Source organism: Halichoeres trimaculatus, unplaced genomic scaffold (assembly GCF_033239565.1).
Source record: "Halichoeres trimaculatus isolate MK-OKI-2021-1 unplaced genomic scaffold, fHalTri1.1 fHalTri1_scaffold_9, whole genome shotgun sequence".
Lineage (NCBI taxonomy): Eukaryota > Metazoa > Chordata > Actinopteri > Labriformes > Labridae > Halichoeres > Halichoeres trimaculatus.
The window spans coordinates 2,971,988-2,994,825 of NW_027437188.1; the positions used below are offsets into that span (position 1 = coordinate 2,971,988).

General features: G+C 39.4%; 1 protein-coding gene across 2 annotated transcripts in view; it reads right to left on the minus strand.

Moving 5' to 3' along the window:
• gdpd5b (glycerophosphodiester phosphodiesterase domain containing 5b) overlaps positions 1-20,784 on the minus strand; it is a 67,026-nt gene extending 46,242 nt beyond the window's left edge. Inside the window, exon 1 of one of the 2 annotated variants that reach the window (XM_074679024.1) lies at positions 20,214-20,784. The gene's annotated coding sequence lies outside the window, so the exon portion shown is untranslated. The remainder of the gene's footprint in view (positions 1-20,213) is intronic. The other variant, XM_074679025.1, reaches the window with a different exon arrangement.
• Positions 20,785-22,838: the final 2,054 nt, after the last annotated feature.

Genomic DNA, 22,838 nt, shown 5'->3' on the forward strand with positions numbered 1-22,838 from the left:
AACACAGTCTTGGATCAAAGAAAAGTGAAGTATTTTCAGTTTTACATGCTCTGAACACACAAACTGTTGCTCATTGGTGCAAATTTTCTAAGAATTCTTTAGATTTAAATACAGGACATACATCGATCATTCAGGGCTTGTATAAAGCAGTAAAGAGTTTAGAATTATCTGTTTTTTTACAGAATCGAGCTAGAGCAAACGGTTGATTTTCTGCAGAATTTCAAAAAAGGACGTGTGAATAAACCAGATGTGGACGGCAGTCTCACAAAAATCACTCTCTTTCCCCAGTTTAAAGCATGTTGCTAACATCACGTGTGATACATTCAGGGACCGTGGGAAATTTAAGAATCTGACGAGAACACCACTTTTTTTTACGGCTTTTGAATAGGACAGACGGTTTGCAAATGCCAGGCAGTAGGTGCCTAAAGTCGGTGCGTTTTTGAACCCCCTGCGAGTTTAGGATCCAGATTCATCTGCGTTAATTTCAATAACCTGTTAATTTGCGGTGTAATTAATTGATTTAATTAACGCGTTAAAATGACAGCCCTAGTTTGAAGTCACTTGATGCTTATGACTGCATTATATATTGACACTGACCAGACTGTGAAATCTAGAGACCTGAACCAGTATCAGTTGACCAGAAACACTCCCAAACCAAAAAGAGCAGACAGACCACTGAGTCTGGGTTATAATAAAGCAGCCTGAAATCTACGTCCAGACAGAGAACTGCACCAAGTCTATCAGAATATGAATGGTTTGTTTTTTAAGATTACTAATAAGACTGGTCAATAGTTTGGTAATAAACCGAGGGTTCATTTTAAAAAAAAACTCAGTCTCTGTTATCGTAAAGGTTGACTTATATTTAGCCTCCATATTGAGTACATGTTTGGCCATTACCTCAGCCCAAACCATTTTTTTTGTTGAATACACAAAGTAAAAACTGGATTTAGAATATTGACAGTTAATGTTATTTCTTTGTGGTCAAAGCTGGTCACCTGAGGTTGGACAAAGAAGACACATTTAATACCACAGGCACAGAAGTCGCTGGTGTTTCAGTGTAAAGTGTGACCCTGTTAACTGGTGACAATCAGCTGTTAATCACTAACACTTAAGGCTGAAAGGCAGCAGTTAGCATGGTCAATCTTTGCTCCAAAACACCAGTAGCTCTGTAGCAGTTAAAACTCAATTGCAGGTGACTCCATGGTGTAGTATTGTTTTTAGCAACTGACCACAGAACAACCAGACAGTTTTATGCTGCTTACAGCTTTAATTTAGTGTTTAAGGAACGACAACTGGTCTGAATGAATGGAGCTAAACGCTGCTTCCATTGCCAAAATGTATGCACATATTTTTGACATCGACTGTAAAATGGTCTATAAAATTGTAACAGGTTAGTAACATGAAAAGAGAAAACAGAGAGCCCAAACTGTTCAGCAGCTGAAGTCCTATTCCTGAAAAGAAATATGACTCTCAATGTCCAAAATGCAGAAACCAGTCTCCATGGTCTCCAGATGTTTGATGCAGCCTTGTTAAAAGAAAATTTGATGCAACACAATGTGTTATTGTCTAACCTTTCAAAGATTTTACTTGTGAGTGTCAATTAGAATTCTACTAGTTGCTGGGTCACCAAAAAGCTGTTGTGGTGTCTTAAATGATTCACAAGAAGTTCTCTGGCAGGCTCTGACTCCTGAGACAGACCAAAAGAAATGGGTGTCACTGTGGTGTTTGTGAATAAGACCAAAACTTTGGACAATTTCTCTGCAATTTTGGTTGTTTTGTAAACACAATGCAGTTTCATTAATCTACCACTTTCTTTGTAAAATTCTGTGATTATTTTCATTTCTTTGAAAAGCTTTTGACAATCTACTTTTCATTATTTGGGTAGTAGTTGTTGACACCAATAAGCTTGATTAATACAGAGAGAGAATTCCGTTTTTGAAGAGTTAGAGAGCCTTTGCATGTCATGAGCATCTGTTAACAACACTCTTCCTGCTATAATCTGGCTGTCCTGTGCTCTGAGCAGGCACCCATTAGTATCTGCAGCAGTGGCCGTGTTTCCTGTTATTAGTGAAACTGCTCTGCCACACACAAGGGGGAAATAGACCTGGCCTGCAGCAGGACCTCAGATCTTGAAGGCTGTCCCATGACATGGAAGTGTTTATGTTTCCTGTCAAATCGCTGCAAATATAAGCTCACGTCAACATACCAAGATTTTAAAAGATTAAAAGGACAGCACAGATGGACAGAAAAAGAGCACATATATTCTGACCCAAAGATGTCTGAAGTTTGATTTTCAATGTTCCATATCTTCAAAAGCAGCAATGTTAAAATATCTGTTACAGTTAAAGGTGTAAAACATTTCCTTTTGAAGGCATCTATTTTCAATGTTCGCGTTGAGAATGAAATCCTGAGACTGCTGTGGTTAATGCTGTGCACTGACAGGTACATGCAAACCTCTTTATTCACTGGATCCATGCCTGGTTTTGTTTAATAAAAATAGCCTTTCTTGCTAATCCTGGCTAGTGCCAAATGATTAGTTCAGTATCATACTGAGAGTTTACACTGCTGTACTGCTCCATTACCATGATGTCCAGAAGCCAACCTAACTGAACAGCTACATGCCTGTGTGATGGGTTACGGCCTAATCAGATCAGGAACTGCTTGACGGCAGGCCGAGAAATGAAATGTGTCTGATATTTTCAGTGCTCAATAAGTGTCCGTCAGACGGTGAACGTAGCTTTGTAAGAATTGAGTCTGCTGAAGGGTCCAAATGAGAAAATTTAAAACTGAATTCAAATCGACTAAGGTCCTTGTTACTTCACTCTGAGGACACATGAAAGGTCAAGTTAAAATGTTTTGATCTGTTCAGACTCTGGCTGCCCCTCTTCTGCAGACCTCAACCTCCGCCATCAGCTCCTGAAATGGTGCAATTTAAAAATAGAAACCTTACATTACACTCAGAGAAAACTTTAGGCAAAATACTTTGTAAAAAAAAATTAAGACACCATATTAATGTGCTATTCTTAATCTCATGTGCTTAGAATAAATGATGATGAAATAATAAACAAATGTGACTTTGGTTTGTTTTTATTTATGCTTCATCAGCAGGCTTTTTTCTGAATTATGTTTCACACTGAAGAGTTCATCTCCTGTGTTTGACCAAATCAGGTACTGTGAAGTGTATTTACAATAAAGTATTCAGTGACTTATAAAGAAATGGCTAAAACTAAACTAGAAGTGACTTCCTGTTTTTGTTTTCAAACATACTGCTGCTACTGCTGCTACAAAGGCTGAAATCAATACCTCATTTGTCATCATATAATTACAATATAACAATTACCTCATGTCATTAATGCACCTGAACACAGCAGCTATTTTGCACTTTAAACTGTTTTGCACTGACTGAGGGGTTTTGCAATTTTGTTGCACTTGTTGCAATGAAAAATAAAGTTCTGTTCTATTCTATTCTATTCTATTCTATTCTATTCTATTCTATTCTATTCTATTCTACTCGGAAGATTAGCGTAGGACCAACATACATTTGTAGCAGAAATTATAAACCAGGATTGGAAAGCGGTTTTATTTTGAAATGATTCATCCAATCACTGGCCTCATGGCGGAGGTTAAGGTCTGCAGGATGAGCAACTTGTCTGAGTTTGAATCTGATTAATTTTATGAGGTCTGCTGTGAGCCATCCCACCCAGGTTTAAAGGGGTAAAATAAAGCAGGAGCCAAAACTAGAGACTTGACAGTTTCGAGGATAGGAGCTCAAGAGGTGAGGTATGAAGCCAGACTCTCTTGTGTGGCACTGGGACAACGGGGCAATGGGTATCAGAGCCGGCAGGTTATTCCTAAATGCTACTTCTCATCTTCCCGATCAGGTTGAGATGGACCAGATTATTTTACAGCATGTCTAGGTCTCTTTGACAACACCACGCCAGCTGATGAGGTGTTTGTGTTTTTCTCTATTGAAAACAACTTCTGTGATTAATTTTGTAGTGATGCTGGAGCTTTACTGTCAGACAGAAGGATAGAAGAGCAGAGAAATATAAACAGGAGAGAGATAGGGCGCAAGCTAAAGGCTAACATGGAGCTAAAGGCTAAAAGGGGCCAAACTATTTGTGATAATGTTTATTCCAATCAATAAAATAAAGAGTGAGGTTACATTAGCTCTGCTTGGTAGATGACTGACAGGACATAACCAGGATTCATCAACATTACCTTGTTGCTTTGTATCCAGTAAAAAATTGACAAGAACAAAGACAATGTTCCAAAACAAACCCACACCTGGTTAAGAGACACATCTTTACGACAGTGTGTGTGAGACTCTAGGCCAGAAGGTGGTGAAGCAGTCTAATTAAAACAGATCCAGATTAACTATTTCCCACAACAATGGCATGTTTCTTACTTATTTCACAGATCAGGAGACTCTGTTCTTTTCTTTGTGATGTTACAGTAAGTCTTAAAATCAGTTAGAGACACACCCAAAGAACACAGATGAAATAAACTTCTAATGCATGATACAGGTTGTAACTTGTACTTTGTAAAACATTATGGTATCACTTTATATTAAGGTCCTGTAATAAGCATTAATAAGACCTTTGTAAGTACTTATAAGATGCTTAATCACATTATCATTTGTTTATAAGACTATATAACTGCTTAATAAGTGTTTAATAAGGTCATTGTAAGGGTAAGGCCCCATTGGTTAGGTTTAGGCATGGGGCCCTGAATGGTTAGGTTCAGGGGAAGGGCTGGGGTAGGGCTCATGAGAGACAAAAGCAGAAGACAAAAAACAAAGAGGGTTAGGGTTAGGTTCCATATACCTTATTGATTAAGTTGTCCTGTATTAACTATTACAATGACCTTATTAAACACTTATTAATCAGTTATATAGTCTTATAAACAAATAATAATGTTAATAAGCATCTTATAAATACTTACAAAAGTCTTATTAATGCTTATTACAGGACCTTTATATAAAGCATTACCAACATTATTACAACTGACAAAAAACACAAAAAAATAAACTTGTTTTGTTTTTCCCTTTAAACATTATTAGGTTATAAAAATGATGTTTTGTTTAGATTACATAACTGATGATGATTTCAGCAGGACGTAATGCTTAAGACGGTTGACGAACATCGGCTGCTCCCATCACAGAGACTAACGTGCATGTGTCTCTGGGCTTGTAGATCCAGCCTCTGAGACAAGTACGATCCTGCAGTCGATGCAGCAACGCCTAAGTGGTGTAAATGCAGAGTAACAACAACCAGCTTTCAGGCTGTCATGTTTTCACTTGTTGATTAATCATGATGTGTAAACCTGCATCCATTCTTCTGCCATGCAGTCACAGCAAAGTAGGAAGTGCAGTATGTTTCACACACAGACACACATCACTTCTAACTGAACCACACATCAAACTAGGTCTTTAATAGAAACTATTTCATGTTGGATATTTTCATAATTAGGCAGAGGAGCACTGATGACACAGACTTGTCACCTTGACATTGGGAGCTCATCCATTTTTCATTCAGTGGTAAAAAAAAAGGGCCCTGGCCCCTCTTCCTGTTTTAGAAAGACTGAAAAGAAAGTGCTGCAAATTAATCCCTTTATCAGCGTGCCTTACCAGAAACTCATCAGCTTAAAAAGACCCAATGGAGACAGTTCATTTTTTAATAAACCACTATGACTTGTCAAATCCCAGTTAAATACAGCGAAAGTAGCGATCTGAGGATCTTAGAGAGAAATTAAATTTACCCCAGACTCTGTGCTTGCGCCATCATATTTTATCAACGTGGTCATGACACTTCAGATCACACTGCTGCAGAAGTGTGACCATCATGCAGGCTGGACACAAACACTGAGCCAAATAAAAAATTAGATTACTTTTTGATTTATAAAAATACTCACTGTTTCTTTAACCTGATAAAACCTCAGAGTCAAAGCCTTTCCAAAACAAGGTGTAACCCCCTGTTACATTCATGTAGCTCTAAAAGCAGTCCTTACATGCATGAATTAGACAGACATGAAGGGTGTACGAACCCCTCTGAACAGCTGTTTTCATCTCCTTTTCTGCTGCCTCATTTCCTTCAAGGGACAGCACAGCGAGGGAAAACAGTCTGCTGGCGAGGAAATGCTTCAGCAGTTTCCCATCACAAAACAGTTTCTGCTTCAGACCAAACAGAAGTGAACTGGAATAAGATCTGGGATTATGACAAAGTAAAGATCCATAAAAGGGGCAGATATTTTGATTTCTGTAGAAAATGCAAAATGCTTGAAAAAGATTTAGGGAACAATAACTTATACACCGACACACACTTCACTGCAGGCTAGTCTTCACACTTCTTTCTGTAATCCATGGCTCACACAACAAAGCCAGTTAAGTTCCTAGAGAAAACAAAAGTCTGACATGTCCTGACTGGCCAGACGTTTTATATTGTGCAGGTGCTCAGGTGAAGCAAAGATAAACTGTTGTCACTGAAGGATCTGGTTTAATTAAGTTTGTTCTTTCTATTTTGTTTTTAATGAAAAAGACGTGGATGGCGAGGAGGACAGGTCTGTACTGTATTAAATCAAAAAAGACTGTGCTTAGGTCGGTTGCAGCCCTTTGCTCCAGCTTCTTTCTAAATATATCAAGATTTAATCCCGTTTTAATATCACCTTTAGTCCCACCACTCCAATAAAACTGAAAACTTAGGATGTAACATTATTTTCTAGATTCTATACTTTCTGGATCCCTCAGGAGTCTCTGCCAAAAATATACGTTATACACTGGGAAGACTTGCCAAGAATGCACACAGTGCATCAATAACACAAAGCAGAAATTCCAGACTTCTCCAACATTTTCATAGACAAACAGGTGTCACATGCACCTGAAACTGTGTAACCAAATTGTGAAACCAGAACGAACAATCAACAAAGAGTGCTGTAAAAACAACATGGTGAGAGAACTTTGACAGCCTCTTATCAAAGGTAGCAAGGTCATTTCTGGTTGCACCACATAATCTCATCATACTCAGTCAAAAATGACAGCCAACATTCCTCAAAATATTATCATCTTATTGCACCAGTTTTGTGTATGCATGCATGCAAAGCTCTATCACTTACAGAAATCTTTAAAGGGGACATATCATGCTTGTTTCTCCTTTTCACTATGCCAGACTAGGATGCCTGTAAAGCATTTCTGCCCTCAGTACAAGTCATTTAGTTCCTTCATTGCCCCACAATAGTGTTCTCAATATCCTCATTTTAGACCATTCTGGAGATCTCATTGAAACGCTCCGTTTGGAGAATGACCTCCAGTAACCTCACAACGTCACAGCCCTTTGTGCTCTGATTGGTCAGTTCTATTAGAGGGGCGGAGGGGGTAGAGCCAGGGGGCGGTTTTTGCAGCATGGCAGTATTTACAAAATTGCCACATTGAATGGAGCAGACCGAGTTTGCTGTTTGCCAAAACTTCACCATAAGGCATTGATAGCACTAATAAATTGGCAGAGTGTAGGATACATCCTTTTGTATTGGACCCCGAGTCAGACCCGGACGGTTCTGCAGCTCAGGAGGAAGAAAATCCACCTGGACACAGATCATCTCAGGACGCTTCAGTGTGGTGAGTCAAACCGGTACTGTAACATGTATAGTTTATACGTGGGAATATAGGCAGACTTCACCTATAAACTATTTCTATAACAGGGCTCCATCCTGCTCCTTCACTTTTCTCTGTCTGTTTTATCCATCATGCTGAAAGTGTAGTCTAAAGATCGCCTCTACCGTCAGTTCCTCACTATGTTATTACCGCAGCATTATTGTGGTCCAGGTTCACAGTGCATGTCAGAACAAGCATGCAAATATCACAGTCTCACAAGTATTATGATGTCTGCTAAAACTACAGTGTTTTAACTGCTAATTCACCATGTAAAGCCGAGCTGCTCAGCAGAGCAGAGTCCCTGCATCCAGCGTCTGAGGGGGGATACTCGGCTCTTGGTGGGTGTATCCCTCGGTGGCGGTTGTGTGACTAACTGACATCACAGAGGAGGAGCTGCTTTATCAGATTACTCCAATAAAAAGAAAGGATCCTCGTGTCGTCACGACGGTTGAAATCTCTTGGCCAACTGGCAATGACCTATTTTCAGAGGCATCAAATCTCGTTCTAGGATATCAGAAAAAATACAATATCTAATTTTTTGAAAATTCAGGGGGTGTAAGGTCTTGTTTTCAAATTTATTTTATTGTATGTAAGTATTAAATCAGGGATCAGCATGATATGTCCCCTTTAAGTAAATAAAGAGTACAATGAGAACTGTTGTGCCTTTAAAACACAGTGATGTTTCTGACAATGAGTAAAGAATGTTAGAGAGCAGCATCTACCAATCATGGCAAAGAAATATCAATCAATCAATCTCTATTTATCGGCAATCATAACAAATGTGATCTCAAGACACTTTTCAAAGACATTAACTGGTTTGGACCTGTTAATATTCATAACATTTTATTTTATTTCAAGAACAAGAACAAAGTTACAATGGAGAGGAACAACTTCCTATTAACGGCAGAAACCTCGGACAGAACCAGACTCATGTTAGACAGACATTTAAGGGGACTGGGATGGGGTTAGAGAGACTGGGGCTAAATCCCAAACAGCCCCCTACACACTACCGCTTCACTACCGAGTGTCACTCCAAATGAAGCCACACTCCTGGCTGCGAAGGGCACTTTAATTGAAGGGGGAGGGTATAAATACGACAATGGGAAGCCCTCTTCACTTCACCGGAACACGGAATATGCATCGCCATGGCAACAGAAAGACGCTCCCCGTGTATGGCTGTTATGCCGTGGCATGCACAGGTTGCGAGTCACTAGGATCACTGCGCAGGGTTGATAAGAGCTGGAGAATGCGCAAACAGGGTTAGTGTGTAGGGAGAGTGAGTAGGGGCGGTTTGGGATTGAGTGAGAGACACAGACAAAGAGACACTCAGTACGTTTACATGCACCCAGTGGCCCAACTAAGGTCTTAGCTCGATAGTAAAGCCACAGCAGTCGATCTAGTCTTGTCTGGGTACATGCAAAAAAGAGAATCTGACTTCTAGCTGAGATTGTCTCACTCCACTTCAGTAGGGGGCGCTGTGTCTTTTTTTTATAAGTGATACTGTGTGTGTATCAAACCAGTTTTAGTTCACCTTACATGCTTTCCAATAGTCTGATCTTGCTCTAACTAAGCTCACAGTCTGATTTTTGAAGCTGCATGTAAACACAGTGACTGATACAGAGAGACACAGACAGAATCCAGAGGAACCTACAAGACAAGCTCAGAGACTCCCAGATGAACCTGTGGTCAGTATCAGAAAAAAAGGCTACGTTCACACTGCAGTCAAAAGTGACCTGAATCTGATTTTTTGGCTCAAATGTGACCTGTATCTGATTTCTTTCTGACAGTGTGAACAGCACAAGTCGCATTGAATCTGACCCTTTTCAAATCAGATTCAATGCGACTTTCAAATGTGGTACTGAATCAGATACATATCCGATTTTCTTTAATGCGATCGTGGTCTGAACAGCATGTAATGAGACTTTGACATCATTCTATAGCAGCAGTTTACCTCGTGGCAAATGTTTTCAAAGTCACTTCACGGACAGAACATAATTACAAGTTGATATAGACATGATTATTAAAAAGTGTATGCTTTTTTTTAAATAAAGAATTTTAGTTATTTATCCAGCTACAAGCTTGATTAAACAATGCATAAAAGAAGAAATGAGGAAAAAGTGAGAGAGCGCTGGGACATCAACTGGCGTCTCCATTACACACAATAAAGGATAAAGGTGAATGAATCGTACGTTTGTATTATGATATCTAACAAACTTAGTTTATTAACACTGCACCGACTTTTTAAATGGATTAATCAGGCTAAAATAACAGTTTACAGGACGCAGAGACACCGATGATCCACTGCTGTCCATCTCATCCATGCGTATTTGCGTGCTGCTGTGTTTTCCTACGAGACAACGTCAGTCAGAGATCCGTCTGCTCCTGTCTGATCTACCCTCAGACAAACTACAAAACATCAGAACAGATGACAAAACGAAGTTTTTGCCTCTTTGTTCACCTGTTCAGCGCAGTACGGCTCTGAGATGTAGCAGGGTCAGCGGGAGAGACCCCGGTGCGGGAGAGACCCCGGTGCAGGAGAGACCCTGGTGCGGGAGAGAGTGTCCGCCTTAAGGTTTATAGGAAATAAAATGAAGCCATAATTACTTTAATAAGAGCTCACTCAAGGTGAGCTGCTGTAACATCAGGTTTTGCGTTATGGAAATAAACTTTCCAGAATTGTGAAGCACAGTTTTGCTCTGTGTTTGTTGCTCCTCATCACACCGTGTTGTGCGTGATGTCATTAATGTTAAACTGAGCATGCGTGTCACTTCTGGACAACTAAACACAAAAATCGGTTTTGAGCAATAAATCGGAATTGAGCATTACGGGCTGCAGTCTGAACGTAGCCTAAGTCTTTGAGAAACAACAAGAAACCATATTTTCTATGAAGAAGAAAAGTTTCAGGCTCTTTCCAGACCTGTATTTATATTAAATGCCACTGCATCACACAAGGAAAAAACACTCTGCATATTTCCATCTAATATGCAATGATTATTTTATGCCCACCATAAACTTGTCAATGTAACTCTAGCTAAACAAATCCCACGAGCCAATGTGGTGAAAAGCCAACAATTTATGGCTACAGCTTATTGCCCACAATTTCTGCTCAACCCTACTCTGACATTACGTCCAACCACAAAGGACTCAGCAGCCATCCAACCAGCTTTACCAGCCGTTGACAGTTATTGCACATTAATAGGAAGGTGATTAATAATGATGATGATGATGATCATCATCATCATCATCATCATGGGCCTTTCAGCATTAGGTTCACAACGAGAAAATTAAGTAGTCAGAGTCCTCAGCAAAAGGATTTTTTCACATCATGTGTCTGTTGTGGCATCTGTTTCTGCATAATCTGTGTCTTTTAGGAACAAATGAGAAACGTCAATGCAGCTGCATCAGAGCCAAATAACAGTTTTAAATTAATTTCCTATCGGCCGTTGGATTTAGAAAAAAGCTGACGCTGATATGCCTCAGAATGCCAAATATCAGCACCAATGCTTGGTCTATCCCTAAACTACAGCACACCATCAAAGTGCATCAGAAGATGTGAGGTTATAATAGGCAAGTAACTGTTACTGCCATGGTTGGTTCACTAAAGTCAGTAGGGATTTTAGAAACTGTCAACTGTTTGCTTATGGAGATTAGTGTTGTTTTAAATTACACACAACCTTTGACCCAATGAATATGTCAGTAAAATGAGTTAACATTCAAAATTCTCATACTCTGTATGCATGTACGTGAAGAAAACCAACACCTATTCAGCCACCATAAAGTCAAAAGCTTCAAACACTGGAAAAAACTAAAATTTAATCAAGGTTTTTGTCTTATTTTCAGTATAAAATGCTTTCTAGACTTAATAGGAGCCACATTCACCTGACCGGTCCAGAAAAATGTCTTGTTTCAAGTTATTTCAAGACAAAAATTAGGTCTGAATTGCATATCAACAGTAAAAAGTAACAAGTAAAAAATCAGCCACTGGAACAAGAGAAAAGTTATATGTAGTAAGACACTAATCTAGTTTTAAGCTAATTTTGGAGCATTTTTTTCTTTTTTTGCAGTGAAACGCTCTGACCTAACAAATGAAGAGAGATGGGTAAGACTCTTGCATTAGTGATTGTTCAGTGTTAAAATCTCCCAGCTCATACTGTTTGACAGGTCACTAGTAGCATTTTAGGATTTTCTTCTGACAGCATGTACATAAAAGAATGTTTAAATCATTTTTAATGTTTCCACAGTGACATTGATAAAGCTAAAACGAAGACAATATTATAGGATATGATTGATCTGTCATGCAAACTCAGCAGCTTTAGAATCAAACAACGCACATCAAAAATGATACTAGTCTGGGCTTGCTTCCATTCAAGCCCTGTAGTGGTGCAGTGAGAACAAAATCACCTCAGCAACCGGCACAACTGACTCATAACTGTGGTTCACACAAGGGATGACTTGATCTGATACACTGATCGAATCAGCACCCCATATGGCTATTTATGGAGGATCGGTTGGCACCAGATTTCGTTATGTGATCGGGACCAACACAGTTGACACGTTTTCAGCACTGTCACGCTTTACGGCTGCTGTAAATCAAACAATGCTGCAAACATATCTGCTGTGTGGGACTACTTCTGTTTGGAAAGCAATGATAGTAAAACAGCGTCCTGCAATATTTGCGATCGTTACTAATGGAGGTACCATGGGCTCACTTTAATACAACAGAATTGTTATTTACAATGGAATCACCCAAGGAGTACGGTCTTTATCAGAGAAAGATATTGGTATCTGCAAAACATATTATGAAAAAATTGGATTCGATTGGAAGTCAAAAAATCTGTATCAGGACATCCCTAGTTCACACTGTAGTCATGGGAGCAGTAATGAGCTAAGTTGCCAACCGTTTAGTCAAAACAATAGAAGAAGAGGGAAGAGTAGAAGAGCCCATCTTTGTCTGTTGCACCATGGCTGTTTCCCAAAGCCCAGGTACCTTGCCTTGCCTTGCCTTGGAAGGCAGTGCCTCCAAGGCCACTTCCTTCCAATCCAAGGCAAGTGTCCTGCCTCTGCTCAAAAGGAGATGCTAATGGAACAGCCTACAAAGTCATATTTTTTCATCAGATCCATCAGATTCCTGTCACAAATGTATATGTAATTGGAGTTACATTGTCTCACATAACATGTGTTGCACTGTGGACAGTGCCTGGAAAGTCTTTCACAAACCTGGGAGTAGACCGTATGCTCAAGCTGCTACAAATATTGTCATGACTTGCCACTTTTGTACGCTTTTTGCTTTTTTATTTCATTTTGCCACATTACTGACACCGCAGGTACTGCTTCTCAGTAATTCTAGTTACGTGAGTGACACAAAAGAGTTAAGTGTTGGACATGGTATAAGTTGTTATTTTCAGAGGTGTATTTTGTTACTTATATTTGAATTGGAATTTGCTGCGCGCCTCCACTGGAGCATCTCTCTCTGGTGCGTCTTTGCCTTCCATTTTTTTCCTTTTTTCGTAGATTCTCGCGTTGCGTGTTGGGTATTTATAGCCATGGCAAGGCAGCAAAGGATACACCTGTGTATCCTTGGTCAATTAGCCACATGCTAACCAAACAGAGGACATATGCCTCCGGAGGACATGAACATTGGAACAGCACTTGGGCAGCGACTGATGATGTGGATGCCTGCCCACGCCCACCCCACGCCCACATCAGACCAAGGCAAGGCAAGGTACCTGGGCTTTGAGAAACAGCCCATGTGGTGGCATCTCAACAGGAGCATCAGCACATTTTTTTGTCAGACACAGTCTGGATTTGTTAAAAAAAAATGCATGTTTTGATGACACAGCGAACACTGGTACATTGGCCAGATTAAGACTTTAACAGGAACTAGCCACAAACACTGCTGATGATCCATGGCTGTTGTTCTTCCCTGTGGAAAGACCATGAATAAACAAATGAAGATAAGAAACACCCCCCACCCCCACCTCCGCCAATCAAACCATTTCACGACTGCAACAGTTGTGCCATTTCTGCCCTTGCATTGGACCTTACATTGTTGCCTAGGTCAACCAGACAATCTAACACATAGCTTACACATTTGACAGCTCATCAATTAAAACAAATAGGTCTGATATTCTCTGAAGAATTTAATCACATTCCATCAGAATGAAAAAAAAAACTGTGGGAAGAGAAAGAGCATTACCATTACTCATTATCCTCAGAGCACAAATGAACATGAGAAGGAAAACCACCCACTCCTTTTGGGATGGAAAAACTGACTGAGTTGTAAATAGGTCATGTGACATATAGGGATGCTGCTTTCATTAATCATCTGACGTCAACAAGCAACGTGGGCTTCCTATCCTAAACAGGGCTTAACCTCACAGTGCATAGCTTCTCTGTTACTGTAGAAAAGGGGGTTTGATTCAGCTGAAAGCTGTTTTTACACCACAGGCCCATTTCCTGTCATATTCAAGCAGACAAAGTGAAAATAAAGTCACATTAGGAGGTCCTCTGAGCCTTGTGGACAGGCAGGTTTGTCTTAGTTTATTTAGGTGTAGCAGATGAACTGTTCCCACCTTGAGCTTTCAAGCTGTAATGAAAGAGGGAATACAGCTGAAGCAGCATCCTTTCATATATCATGTGTCGAGGCCAAAGGAGCAGTAATCAATAACATGGGTGTGTGGGGGAGTGTGAGGTAAGTGGCCCACCTGGTCACATGTAAAAATTGAGTGGTAAACATGCAAATAACGCAGTGCATGTTGTGGAATTCAAACAAAGCCACTCTCTCCCCTGAGGAAGAGACATCATTAACCATTGATTTACATTTGTCTTATTTAGGCAGTTGAAGATCTGTGGGTTTGATATTTATCTCCTTGAAGACCGGGTGATACTGACTCCTTTCAGCTCAGTGTATAGTTGCACTGTGCTGCTACGTCAGCTTTAACAGTCTGTGGTTTTAGACCTTCAGAGGGGGCCCCGACTCAAAGAGGTGGATCACACTGAGAGGAGTGTAAGTGAGCTATAGGAGGACTGACTCAACTGGAAGGCTTGGAAGGCTGATATTGCATGTACCATACAACAATGAAGATTTTTCAATTGTGTGTATTTTGTTGTTTTAGCTGAGTATATGACTCAGTTTAAACAGCATTTCATTACACTGGGGAGGCTCAGTCCTGGACCCTGTGGAGGTGGAGACTGGCTGGGCTGGAGAGTGGTGGACGGGATGTCGTCATCTATTTTCTTATGGACATTTTTGCACTTTTTATACACTTTCTTACTTTTGTTTTCTTAAATGCTGCTGTGACTCCTGAATTTCCCTTCAGGGATAAATAAAGTATTTCTATTCTATTCTATTCTATTCTATTCTATTCTATTCTATTCTATTCTATTCTATTACTGTACCTCACAGCAAACAATGGTCAAACGGTCTAGGTAATGTTCTTGGTCACTGAGCTCTATCTGAGGCTAAAACCCCACGGTCAGGGGGAGACTGAGAACAAACGTTTGAAACAGCTGGGGGTAGCGGCCTCACTTTTCCGTGTTTCAACAGAGTGGAGGTGGATGTATCTTTTTCATAGCTATGAAAACACGCAGGGAAAACGTAAAGGCTTTGTAAAGAATCCCATCCTTGTTGATGGACAACAACTGATGAGCTATCTGCTAACAGACGGTACAGAAGGCCTTTGTAAATACAGTTAACAGGCTATTGGATAGCCGCTAGCATTAGCCGTTTGTATCGCTGGCTACCTGATGTATGAATAAAACAAGACAATAAAGTCAGATCACATGATTACCTGTCCAGCAGAAACTCGGCGACATTGGTGTCGCCCATAGACTGTAAAAAAAAAAGGAGGTCCGCTTGCTCGGCTCGAAGTGAGGTCTCCATAAAAACTGCTCCCTCTGGTGACTGGCTGTAGTATAGGTTTAAAAATACGGCTTTCCAGCCATTCCAGATGGGCTATGGTCAAACCTTAAAAAATTATTATGCCTCGTAGAAATGTTTCTCACGTCCTATTGTTGTGACGATTTGAAGATATTATTTGGCTGTCTTGTATCCAAGTCCTCTTTTTTCTGAAAAGTTTTGTTTTCATTAGTTATGCAAGGTTAAAAACAAGGCTTTACGTAACGTTAAACAAAGACTGACAGCTGCCGTTCTTGTGTATTTTTTTCGGGGATTGTAAAATATGTCGGGAGGTAGAGTAAGGAAGTGATTAGACTCTCGAAAGAAAAAAAATATTATTTTTGTCACCCAGCTCCACTCAGATTCTCCCAGAATCCCTCATCGTCTCTAATGCACAGACTCTGGCTCCAAACTGCTACAATGGTGGCGCCTGAGACGGTGGTATTTAGGCTTCAAAACCATACAATGATAAATGGCGGAGCCACGCTGTCCACTCTATATACAGTCTATGGTGTCGCCCTTGAATCCCTTCAAGTCCTTCAGCTCTCGCAATCGTGAAAATGCAGCTCCAATGTTTACACGAGTTTTACTCATCCAAACGCCCTTTATTCGTTGCCTTCTCAACAATCGTCTTCCTCCTCTTGCTCTGCATAGCAGAACTTGAGGGAAGAAGTGGCGCTATGGCTGCTTTTTCTCTGCCATTGTTTACAGAATACAGACTGAATCGCATCCAGCTGTTGCGTTCAACTCTCCCAGAGAAGACTCACGGTCGCACATAGGGTGCAGCGTCACACCTCTTCCTGGTTCTCTTCCAATCATTCATTTCAGAATGAGATGTATTATTGAGCATACTTAACTTATTGCTGCCCAGCTGCTGATACAGACCATGGACATTTCTCATCACAGTGTCAGTGCACTATGTGTATAGATGACTTCTTGACAGTTATTTACAAAAATGCTTAAAAAAATATGACGTACCCCACCTTCAAGTGTGATTTCACATGCAGAGAAAGAGCCTGTTTACTGCTTTTTCTTTCAAATAACAATGAATGTAAGCTTGTTTGCCAAGCACCATATTTCTATCGATTACTCACTTGGTCGTGTCACTGATTCTCCAAAGATGGTGAAGCCAGGTTCCATGTGGGAATGTGAAGAGATTTTATTGATTGTGAGCTTTAACCTCTGTTTGAAAAAAAGAGCAGATTTTATTCCCTTACATACCTTTCCTAACTTTAACATCGATCTGGAGCACTAACAAAACACAGACTGTTTTACTCTCTGTTATAATCACCTGAAGAAAGAACTTATATCTTATAGTTGAAGTTGGAGTGGTCACACACTACAGGATTTTCAGTTGCAAATATTAAAAATGTTCATTATCTACCATCTCTCAATTGGAGGCCTTCAGAGTAGCTCAGAACAGACAAAATCACATTTAAAACACCCCACACCACAGGAAAATCACACACCATGTCATTCACAAACAACCGACAATCGGGCCTTCATTGGCTTTGATCGTAAGAGGGTGATGGGGTCAAAAATCAGCCCAATTATCCTGTAGTGTGAACCTGCCTTTACTGGTATGGGAAGTAAAGCCAGGCCTGAAAGGTCCACTCCAACAGATGAGCTACTGGGGCTCAAGCTGCTGAAATTATTAATGTTGAGTCTGATACAAAGGTGTCAGAACACACAGTGTGTGACAGTTTTTTGTCAAGCCCCAGACCTAAACAGTATTAAGCAGGTGTTTGTAATGTAATGGGTATACATTTGATTTTAATGTGCATGGCAAAATGTATACTTTAAATCAGGGGTCTACAACCTGCGGCTCTGGAGCCTCATGCGGCTCTTTGACTCCTTTGCAGTGGCTCCTTGTAGCTTTAAAATATTTCATTGAAATAAAGATTATTTTTAAATTGTTCTTACAAAGGGTGTTAATAACAACAACAAAGACGCTATGTAAAATTATAATCTATCATTTTGTACAAAAATGCATCAACTCTTGAGATTGAGCTTTTAATTTTTGTGATTTTTTGCTATTACTTGAGATTTTTGGAATTTCTTTTATTTCATTTTTTTATGACATTTTTCCAAATAAAAAAATGTTTCATTTTTTTATTCAATCAAATGTTTGAATTCTTTTTATATAAATCCCTCATTTTTTGCAATTTTAAGAAAATGTTACAATTTTTTGGAAATCAAACAAAATTTAGAAATTGCATTATCAAGGTTTTATGACATTTCAGCAAATTTTATGAAATGTCAAATATTTTTGACTTTTTTTTTTTTTTTTTTTTACAAATTAGCAAATTAAGAAAAAGATTTTTTTTTTTATTATTTAGCAAATTTTAGATTTTTTTCATCTAAATCCCCCTTTTTTGCAATTTTTAAAAAGTTTTACATTTATTTTTTGGAAATTAAGCAAAACTTTGAAATTGCATTGTTAAGGTTTGTTTGCAAATTTATGGCACATTCAGCATTTTTTTAAGATATAAATTTTTGCGCATTTTTTAGTTTAATTTTTTCATTTTGCAATTTTTTCCCCCAAATTTGCAAAAAAAAAAAAATACATAAAAAAACTAAGAAATCACATGGACAATTTTATAAACACAAAAACATCTTGTTTAGATAACTATTCACCAGATTATACATATTTTGTCTTAATGTGAATATAAAGTAGATTTTGTGGCTCCTGAATGACTTTCATCCAGGTGAGCTGAGGAAAAATGGCTCTTTTGAAAGTAAAGGTTGCAGACCCCTGCTTTGAATACTGTATTTTCTACTCAAATGCAAAGAACAAACAATATGATAACAGAATTATAAACGGGCCAGTGGCTCACCAGTTTTCTTATCCTCTGCATTGGATATTGAGAAACAGTTAAAGGATCAACCCCGCCATAAACTGACCTGACTTGCAATCTCTCTGTTACTGCAGAGTAGAAGTGATCTTATTTTAGAGAAGCTTGTTGTTTGCTAATAAAAACAGGTATTCTTAACAGGAGGAATAGTACATCTAAACTGTGATGTGTCTGTTCAAGGAGCAGTTTTGAAGACAGAGCATATTAGGTGGATGTCTTGCATGGTAAAGTACCCACTGACAGTTACATAAGCAAGGGAAAAGAGAGCAGCTGGAAGACAGAATCAATACTACAATCAAATGAACAAAAGGGTCAGCCATTGTCTACACAGAGAAACTCTCCAGATCCAATCAGCAACACTATTCACAAAACCTAAAGTTTACATGCATAACATGGTTTAAGAGCTCCTGTATATGTCTGCAGAACTGTGCCTGTAAAGAGCTGGTAACCAGTAAGTGGATTACTGCTGTGTACACAGCATAGCACATTCCTCTGTGTTCTGACCTATTATATCTCACACCATTCTCTTTTTGGGCCTTCATCCTAAAATAATATTTTAGAAAGAGACCTTAATAATTAATCCAAAGCCTTTTTCATTGACCCATTTATCACTTTATGCTAAACAAACTTTAAAATGGTTTTATTGAAAACAAAATGCATGCAACGGTGATATTTTCCTATAAATTTCTGTAAATTCTGTTTTTCTGTTTAGAAGACAATACATATTTCAGTGTCATGTCTTTTAGAGGCTTTATAGTGCTTTCTGCCCTGGGGATACGAGCCCCACTCCATATGCAGAGGTATAAATCACTGTGCTGTTCAAGCCAAAAGACATTAAGAAATGCAGCGCACACTTTACTCCAAGGCCCTTCAATCAGCTTATGTGTTGTAAAATGAAAAAGAAGGGAATAAAAACAAAAAGCCTCTCTTGTCACTTTTAAATTATTAACTATTATTCTTAACGCTGAGTCATACTGACACTCCAACCAAACAGGTTCTAATCCTTTAAAAAAGTACTTGTCAAAGTGCCCAGGGGATGTTGATACTTGTCATATATCAGCTAGAAGCCTCGGCAAAGACAAACAAGTGTTTTTACCTGAGGTGTCCTGACTGATGGAAATGTGTTAACACAGCCCAGAAGGTAACGGTTAGAAATGTGAAAACAAACGCTTAAAATCAACTTCTCCATCTTTGCATGATTAAACTTTGCCGTTTTCTCAACATAAGGACAATAAGAAAGCTAAAACTGATTTGACATGATTTGAAAATTGTGAAATCTTAATGGACATACCAACAAACAACAAAAATCCTAATTCCAACCTTTGTATTGTGAGGAAAAATGATGGTGTCATGAATAATGCAAGGGTCAAGAGTGCACAGCATAAGCAAACACAAACGCATTCGGAAGCCTTCACTCAAAGAGAAGTTCATATTAACCCTCTGAAGCTTTTTTTGCAAATTATAAGCCATAGAAGGCGCAGTCGGTTTATTTATTATTTTCCCGGGGAGGGGTGGGGTGGGGGCACGCGCTAGTGACTCAAAATCATGGGCGTGTCTATGTTTGAGTGCACGAGACCACAAGTGAGCAGCTGGACGGCTAGTCCACTGACCTAGCTAACAGCTCATGATGGGTAGAAACATCATAGTAACAGAAAGTCATTAATATAAACTAAAATATACTGAAAGGCTAATGTAAAGGTAGCCTGTGTAAGTACAGTGGAGTTGATAAAAGACAAAACAACAAGGTAGGTTCTTCTTCAAGTAGCTAACATACAGGTTTATGTCAGAACACCTTTAAAAGCCGCTGTACACTCACCTGTCTGAGAGCCGTTTCCGCTTTTCTTTGATTGAAGATGAACTTTGAAGATAACAAGGTGATGCTGACTCTTATCTCTTCCTCCCCCAAGGTGAAAATGTTCCCCGAAAGTCAAACCGGGACAACCCGTGTCAAAGGTGCGGGGTGGGTGGTCTGTGAATGCTGACCGAGCCGAAGTTCTACACCGATAACAAAGGAGAGGAGGACCGGCTGAGGACGGACTGTGTGAGGCTCCGGTCTACACTAAATGAGTACCGTGTCATTTATTCAGTAAGTCCGTCTCCTTTTCTTTGGTCCTTTCGCCAGTCGAAGTTAATGTGTCTTCTTGTCTCTTTGGAGCAGCAGCACCGTTGATTCGGCGGAGTGAGTGGAGGGAGGAGTGTGTGTCGGTCTTTAATCTGGAGCTCTCCTGTACAGTGGGAGAGCGTCACCGAGCTGACTTTACTCCTGGTCTACGCGTTCAAATCACATGGAAAAGAACAGCTCCCCCGCTTTGCAGCGCCACCGTTGCACCTTAATACCATGTACGTCAGTGTGTGATTCCCGTTATACCAACATAATGAGAGAGCAAACAGAAACAACTCTTTGATGGTCCAAAAGGTTTCATTAGAAGGGACACAGCTCGGGGGGGGAATTAAAAACATCAACCAACATCGGACAGGCAGAAATTCCGATGTGACGTGAATGCAACAACGTGCTGATAGAATTTCAACCAAAAGCCATTTTATCATGGTGTGATCTTAACGGTGTGCCTGTACTATTTTTATAGATAAATTATATCAATCACAAACACATGATAAACATAAGGGTCGTGTTAGCCATGTCCACCTTGAGGATTCAGTTTATTCATCACACAATGAGCAGCTTTATTTATTTAAATAAATCTTTATCCAGTAGGCCTATCTCACTGGCTGTTTTTACAGTTATTCATGGAAACTGTCAATATTTCAATATTTTGTTGGCTATGTCTAATGTATTGCATTATTGAATCAACCATATATTTATTTATTTGCTGAAACACTTATCCTGTTTTTGGGGGGCCCACCCCCCACACATGCACAGGGAGAACATGCAAGCTCCACACAGTAAGGCCCACCAGCCAAGCTGGGAATCAAACCGGCAACCTTCTTGTTGTGAAGCTGCAGTGCTAACCATTGCGCCATCATGCAGCCCTGAATCAATCAATCAATCTTTATTTGTATAGTGCCAAATCATAACAAACTTTATCTTAAGACACTTAACAAAAACAATCACAGTCTAGACCCGTAAATGTTAACAAAATTTTATTAGCAGAAACCCAACATCAAGAAAAGATATGAAGTCTTATCTCATCTTAATCCACCATGAGTACAGCACTTTGCAGCATTTAGCAAGTTACAATGGCAAGGAAAAACTTTCCTTCAACAGGCAGAAACCTCGGACAGAACCAGACTCATGATAGACAGAGATCTGTCTCGACTGTGATGGGGTTAGAGGGGGTGAGTACTGGTATTGGTATCAGGTAACTTCCTTTAACCAGTTTTTTTCAAGGTAACGGTACTCATGAAGGCTGCTGATGCCAGCAGCCAATACAAAAGGCAAAAATAACATTACTTCGAGCTAGTCCTCCTCTCCAGTAGTTGGTGCTACTTGCTGCGGTTTAACACCTCGGTAAATATGTGTCAGTTCCTGTTCAGACAACATAAATGAACCAGGCAGAGTTAGCAGTTTAACAGTTTTAGTTTGCACTAAGTTTATTTTTAGAAAATACTTAAAGCCTAACAGTTGTTAGTTTTATTTTGTACAAAAAACAAATTGTAAATTTAGAGACAGCTGTTTATGTTTTATTTTAGACTTAATGGCAGAGTGACTGGGCTTTCTTTGTTCAAAATGATGTGTAAATTTAAATTTTACATAACAAAAGTACCAGTTTTGGTAATTGGATGTTCAGTTCAGAAAATGATATCAAAAAACAAAGAACGAGTGGTTATGACCACTGTTTGACTTTTGTTTTCAAGCTTAGAAATGAAAATTGGAAACCTGGTTGATTTTCATTCTATGCTTCCAAAAACAGAAAATAAAATTTTAGTTGACAGAAACAAAAAACACCTTTTTTTTCATATTGTACAACCGGACGTTGTCTTTCAAAGTAAGAGCGCCAGTCAGGACGGTGCTGTGTAGGCTGAAACATGGGCAACCCCAAACAAAGACAGCTTTTCATTTTTATCCCTATAGGGACCGTATGAACCCTTGGATCCATGTAGTCTGCCTGATATAGTGTGGGGTCACTGTCAAATCAATAAGTGAAATATACATAAAATCTATAAAAACTAAAAGCATCTAAAATAAACTTTGGTTTGTAATCTTATTTAATCTCTACAAGTTTGATGGTGTAAGATACTAAGGCAGAGACAGTATAAACCTGACTTTTTGCCTCATGGTAAGGCTAAGGCGAAGTCTAGCACTGATCCAATTCGTGTCTCAGCAGCATGCACTCCTTTCATGGTACCTCCTCATTATCCTTCTTCCGTGTGTAGTTCCTGTCTGGAAAATGAAATACAATACAAAACAAAGAGACACACAAGCACAACCTCAAGGTTGAAATCGGACAATGCATTGTGCGTGCACGTTCTTTTTTTTTGTATT